At 38.6% G+C, this 7,232-nt stretch overlaps 1 non-coding gene across 1 annotated transcript; it reads right to left on the reverse strand.

Moving 5' to 3' along the window:
* Positions 1-5,956: 5,956 nt before the first annotated feature.
* TRNAT-AGU (transfer RNA threonine (anticodon AGU)) lies at positions 5,957-6,030 on the reverse strand. Its single transcript has one exon. It is a non-coding gene; the product is annotated as a tRNA-Thr (tRNA).
* Positions 6,031-7,232: the final 1,202 nt, after the last annotated feature.

Genomic DNA, 7,232 nt, shown 5'->3' on the forward strand with positions numbered 1-7,232 from the left:
GAAACAGTTATAATATAGGGGCAATCAAAGGTCTAATTTCTATAATATATAAAACATTCTTGCAAATTGTTTATATGTGCACATATATTTCAATATGACATGGCAAATTTTATTTACAGATAATTCACATAGAATGAAATAAAGATGGCCAACACACATAAGATGCTAAACTTCAACGATTAAATTCAGTTTGAAAAGGTCATTTTTTGAAGAAAATTTGTTATTTTTCACAAAGTATAATGCTTTATACTGGAGAATAATATTAGTGTATATTTTCTCTTCCTTAACTTTTAATCTTACTATGCATACCTTTAAAAGTGACTTTAAAAATACTTCCTCCCAATAAACAATTTTGCCAAATAACATTCCCTTCCTGTTCTCTTAAAAGCCTAGGTTATAAAGAAATTGGAGGGTAGTTTTCTGAGTCATATTTTATTTCATCCCAGTTCTTCAGACTGGGTCACCAATTATCCTTCCCATTTTCCCATCCCTACTAAAATACTCAGAATACAAAGTATCATTCCCATTTTTCAAATGTAAGTTTTAAAACTTCACGAAACTGGAAGGAATCAGGCCATCTTTGAGATCCCCTTTACTTTTATCTCTTAGTCAGTGTAATGAAAAGCTAAGATTACAAGATTTGGAATCAAACTGAACCTGGGTTTAATCTTAGCTCTGATATGTAGAACTATGTATCCTTGGATAAGTTATTTATTCTCTCTTTAAAAAGTTTTTAAATTTTTTTATTAGTTCCAGGTGTACAAAACAGCATAATGATTAGACATTTGCACCCCTCACAAAGTGATGACCCCCCAAGTCTACTACCCCTCTGACATCATGCATAGCTCTTACAATACCATTGACTATGTTCCCTGTGCTGTACTTTACATTATTTTCTTGAGCCTCAGTTTTCTCATCTATAAAATAGGACTAATACCAGCACCTCTTTCATAAGCTTGTGGTGAGGCTTGAGTGATAAAATGCATGTGCAGTACTTAGCAGGTGACCTAACATAGGACCAAATAAATAAACTGCTGAGATAATGATGGTGATGATGATAGTGATGAAGGTGATGATGATGAAGAGGAGGATGAAAGGTTAAGAAAGGAAGAGAACTCATCATAACGATGAGGAGAACTCCATACAATATCTACACATTTAGAAAGAAAACGTAGAATCTCACCTACATGCTAAGAAAACAACTTTGCCACTTATTCATGGTTTGAATCTAAGTCCCTTGAAACCTACTGAGTCAGTATAATACAGAATATTATCTCATTCTGGTGAATAGCCAAGCTGTAAAATCTTTCACAAATTTAAATCCAGTAGAATGAGGGAAACAGATCAGAAAAGAGAGTGACAATAGTCAGATCAGTAGGGAAGGGAAACATACATCTAGGTCTAGGTATAATTTTGACACAATATGGGTCAACATCTAATAATATTCCAAAGATGGTCAGTGTAACCTTGACAACCTAGCTGATGCAGGCACTGAAAAAATAACAGATTCACAGAGAGACACAGGAGAAAATCTGGGCCATTTTCTTGGTTTATAGAAACCAAGGTGGCTCATAGCTTTCACCTTGTAGAAAATTTGCTGCATTTTGTAAGCCGAAATCTTCATTTACTTAATCAACAGACATCTGTTAAACCTTTGTAATATGCCAAAACACTGGGCTAGGCTTTGGGGTTATAGAGGTATTCTTTGCCCATAAGAAACTTCTCAGGAAGGACATTCCCATTTATACCCAACTAGGATGCAAATTACTCCATACAATAACTTGGCAAACTATGGCTTAGGGCCATTTTATTGGTTGAGAAAATTGAGGCTCAGAGAAAATATAACTGGAAAGGGTCAGGGCTAAGATTTAAACTTTACTCTGCCTGGGTTCAATACTCATGCTTAGAGCAACAAAAAAGGAGTGATTTATTTTGATTGGGGTAATGCTAAGAGTAAGAGAAGGTTAGGTTTTGCTGCAGTAGCCAATACTCTCCAAATCTCAGTGGCCTATCACAACAACAGCATTTTATTTCTTGATCATGCTACCTGATCATATAGGTTGAACTATTTTGTGTAGCTACTGAGCTCCATTGTTTACAGCAGGTGATCTCCTCAGTTGCTGTGGCAGAGAAAGATAGCATGGAGAATCATTGAACGCTGCCTCTTAAGTGTCACTTCCAGGTGCCAGAAGTGGACCTGGAAGTGGACTTCCACTGGCCAGACCTTGTCACAGGGCCTTTCCCAGGATTGGGACTAGGGAGAGAGCAGTGAAGCACCTAATGTAAAATTTAAGGAGGCATTGCCTGTTAGGGTTATACAAGCACAGGATTGGCACTTGGGTGACTCAGAGCCAGTGGCTCCTTATGTTTTTTACCTTAGGCAACTTACTGGTCACACCTTAGTTTTGGCCCTGGCCCCACCTCACAGAAAGGGGGCACCTGTTGTAAATAAGGGAAATGTAATGTTTCTCGTATTTAGGAGTGAGAGGTAAGATGGGTATTGGTAAGTACTAGGAATGTCTAATAACCTGGGCTTGAAACCTCAACCTCGTCAGTGACATTGCCCTCTTGTCCTTTCTCCCCACCTACTGATCTAGGCAGTCACCAACCCTTGTGATTTTAACACGTTAGCAAAAGTGTTAATATGTCAGCTACTTGCTATGTGTCAGATATTGTATATGCATGTTTATGCTCATCAATTCATTTATTCATTCTTTACAACAGTCCTATGAAGAAGCTCCTATTACTGATCCAATTTTTAAATGAGCAAACTGGGGCTTGGAGAAGTGGAATAACCTTCCCCAGGTCATCGTTTATAAGAGATAAAGTCCCCACTTATCTGCAGATTTGCTTTCTGTGGTTAACCATGGTCTGAAAATATGAAATGGAAAATTCCAGAAATAAACAAGTCATAAGTTTTAAATTGCACACCATTCTGAGTAGCGTGATGAAATCTCATTCTATCCCCCCCGGGATGTGAATCATCCCTTTGTCCGGAGTATCCACTCTGTATACACTACCCGCCCATTAGTCACTTAGTAGCCATCTCGGTTATCGGATCAGTTATTAGAGAGACAGAGAGAGAGAGAGAGAGAGAGAGAGAGAGAGAGAGAGACCGATCCCAATCACACAACTTATAGTATACTGTTATAATTGTTCTATTTTATTATGAGTTATTGTTGGTAATCTCTTACTGTGCTTAATTTATAAATTAAACTTTATCATAGGTATGTATGCATAGGAAAAACATAGTATATACAGGCTTGGTACTGTCTGTGGTTTCAGGCATCTACTGGGGGTCTTGGAACATATGCCCCGCAGATAAGAGGCGACTAGTGTATAAAGCTTTTCCTCCACTAAAAGTCTTAACTATATGCCACCCATCCTTGTGGGAGCTCACACTCATTTTGTATCCCAAATTTATTAACAAGAGTGTGGCTAGATCAGCCCAACCCATGAGATAGCTGGAGCAAAGTATACTGACTTGCAACTGGTAGGAAATACATATAGGCATGATGGCCAATGATTTCAAGCTTATGCCATTGATATCAAGCTTATGCCATTGATAAAAGGTGATAGGATTTCCTTGCTGTAATTTTGTTTTAGGTTTCCAGATGAAAATTCAGTGCCACCTGTTATTAGCAGATCTAGGATATAGAATGAGGGTCAAGAAGTCTTTACTAATCATATGATTAGGGCAACTCCCCTCCTCTGAGTTTTGCCAGCTATCAAATAAGGAGGCGGAATCAGATCGCCTCAGGCCACCTCCAGTATTGACCGCACACAATTCTGTGTGGATGGCAGAGATAGGTAAGATCAAAAAGAAGGAAAATATTTTTAAAAGCATAAAAATACTCTCTAGCAAAGCTGAAAACACCACTATCTCAAATAAAATAGACAGTGCCTGACCGCACACTGGTGCACATTTATCCTAATATTTCAACACATCCCCTAAGAAGACAAAAATGTAACATAAACTGAAGCGAGAGCAGCAGTTTCCCATGTTAATTTACAGTGACTGAGTTTTCTTCTGTGGAAAGGTTAGTGCTTATTTGCGGTTTGTTGTGCAGAAAATATAGAATGAGTGTGAAAGGAGCTTAAAGTTTGACTCCTCACGAGGGCACATAGCAAATCACAAATGGCTGAAATGCTGAGAGACTGTGAAGACAGAGACCATAACGTTCTTTACAGAGGAACTGGGGGAGAACTAATTCGCTTAATGAAGGAGGAGGAGCATTTTGAAGTTGTCATTAAAAATAAAGTCATATGCACCACTGCTCACAAAAACTTTTTACGTTTTTGTGTGTGTGTGTGTGTGTGTGTGTGTGTGTGTAAACATCTGGCCAAAACATTTTGAGAAAAAAGAAAACTTTTCTGTTTTGTGCAGCAGGATCTTGCTGTGAAAAGATGAAAACTTGAGCTAATTACCGGATGTCTGCAAAAAATAAAAGGTCTAGCTTTATATTTTTGACCCACTTTTCTGCCTAACTGTCTAATGTAAAAAGCAGTGCTGTGATGTGGGAAATAAACATGGGGTAGGAAACAATTAATGATATCTAATATATAATACTGCACCCTTAAATAAAGGTTATTTAAATAGCATTCAATTTTTACTTTTGTTTTGCTTTTATAAAGTGCACCAAAAGAAAAACAGACAACTCTGAGATGTGCAGGAAAAGACCACAAAACTCTACATTTCCTTATGAGTAAAATGGTGCACTTTTTCTTAAGACCGTCCCAGCTAATTGTCCTAATACATGTTTTCAACTTTAGTTTTGCATTTATTTTAACATCATGAAACTCTTTTGAAATCTCTTTTCTCAGTGTCCTTTAGCTCCTTTTGCTTTTCCCTATACTCCTATCTCTATTTCATTCCTTTTCCCTTCGGCCTGAAAAAGAAAACAAACAAACAAATGAAAAACCAAAAAAAAACAAAACAGAAAAGTTGGGCACAACCTGGTCCCAATCTCTCTTGGAGCATCCTGTGGAACTCTGTCAAGACTCTAATAATCATAGCCAGCCAGGAGGGTAAGACCATCCCCAGCCATTTAACAAGTCCTATAGACAATTACCCATTCTAAAAGGATTAGGATTTGATCTAGGCAGTATGACACTTAATCCCATTGGATCCTTCCTGTAGGAATAAGATGCTTAAAATCACCCAGAGGGGAATTTTCTGAAAGTCTTCTCAGGATGATTGAATGAAAAGGACCCTCCCTCCCAATCCAATTCGTAGAATTTGGGTAAATATATATGTGTGTGTGTGTATATATATATATATATATATATATATATATATATATATATATATATATTTTTTTTTTTTTTTTTTTTTTTGGTTTTTCTTTTTTTGGTGTTTTTTTTTTTGGGGGGGGGTAAATATATTTTTTAAATTCTTTATAAAGAGGTAGGACAGTCATTATCTATCTCCTAGTTGTATGACATCACTTACACTGTCAAGTACCTGGCTGAGCCTTGTGGGCTTGGGGACTCAGGGAAGCTGGCTCCTGTCACCCAGTCTCCTGGGGATCATGCTGTACCTTGCCCATATCCCTTCCAATGGTCCACCATCATCTGTCTAGTACAACAGCCCTCTGTCAAAAATCAGCTCTTTTCAGACAGAACCAGAAATCTAAAAACTATTTGGAGAAAGTGTCACCTTTATTGTTCAACAGTGACATTCTCCTCTCTAGATTACCACACTCCCCACCACTCCCTATTATCTCTAAAACTGAGACCATGGCATCTGTCATTGATTGTTATTCTTGTACTGTTAGGGTTCTTAAAGCAGAGTATTATTTCTCTATAACTAAATGTCTATCAGAAGTGAAAAAATTCAAGAGACCAAAAAGATGTGTGGTTTTTTTGGCCCCGACCTGTTCCCTGTGAATTTTTTATTTGCAATCCTTGTTTCTTTTTCTTTCTTTTTTTTTTTAAAGGTGGGCACAGCTCACAGTGACCCATGCAGGGATCGAACCAGCAACCTTGGTGTTACTAGCACCACACTCTAGCCAACTGAGCTAACTGGCCACCCTTGATTTGCAATCTTTGTAATAGGACTGTCATCTCCATGAGGGCTGTGGCTGCATCTGTTTTTATTCATCATTGCTCCTTCTCCCGGACCCTAGAAGATGCTAAAAAATATAAGCTGTCAAGCATAGAAATGGATGCATTTACTTTAGCCATGCATTGTTCTAGGTGGCTTGACTATAGATATAAATAAGACACAGCTCTTGCCATCAAAGTCTGATAAAGGACTAATCTTTCCAACACGCTGCCTATCGGTGCTGTTGGCTTTAAGCAAAGCCATGGAAATGGAAGTTCCTGTCAAAGCTCTGGTTTAGGGTTTCTCAAGGAAACTCTCCTCCTAAATGTCTCTCCCATTAGCCAGACAGCGTATGGTATTTTCTGCACTTACTAACGATAATAGCAGCAATGACAAACATAATTTATGGGTGCTTACCCTCTGTTGGACACTTGTTTGTACAAAGTGCCTTGCATATATTCTATAGTTCTCACAATCCGCATCCCCCAGACAATAGATGTTAGGATCATCTATTGACGAGGAAAGAGAGGCTCAGAGAGGTTATGTGCCCTAGTTGGTACACCACCTACAAGGCTACTACGTGGAGGTAGCTGCTTTCAGCCCTGGTTTGTCGTATTTCAAAGACCAGTCCCATAACCATGCTCTGGTCTGCCTTTTATTCCTTCCTTGAGGATAGGGTAATTTTGTCAGGAGAGGGCAACATATTGACAAGTATTACTCGGTCTGATTCTGTCACTTATGGAAAACAAAATTGGGTACCTTTTGATTTGATTCTTCCAACCATTCATTGATATGGGGCCAAGTATTGTATCCCTACTGGTTGGGGGACTTGGGACTCCCCGTAGGTCACACAGATTATAAGAGGCAGACTGCTTGTCTGACTGGATCACCATACAGTATTCTTTCTACTGTAAGGGGAAAGAAGCCTCCACGATTTCAGAATGTCATTTTCTGTTCCATGTTTTCACCGAAAGATGGGACTCTATGAACCATTTTTGCACCTGGTCCAAAGTGGTTTAAGGAGAACAAACTGATGATTGGAAAAATATATGACCAAAGAAGTCAGTGATGGTCTTGCCTCATCTAGGTCTGCCTTTGTGAAGGGTAAGGAGAGTCCCTGCCTGCCTGCCTCTATCACCTTCTAGAACAGTGGTCCTCTGCAGGGGTGATTTTGCTCCCTAGGGAC

The sequence above is a fragment of the Rhinolophus sinicus genome, chromosome 5 (genome assembly GCF_057876585.1).
Source record: "Rhinolophus sinicus isolate RSI-liver-muscle chromosome 5, RSI-T2T, whole genome shotgun sequence".
Taxonomy (NCBI): Eukaryota; Metazoa; Chordata; class Mammalia; order Chiroptera; family Rhinolophidae; genus Rhinolophus; species Rhinolophus sinicus.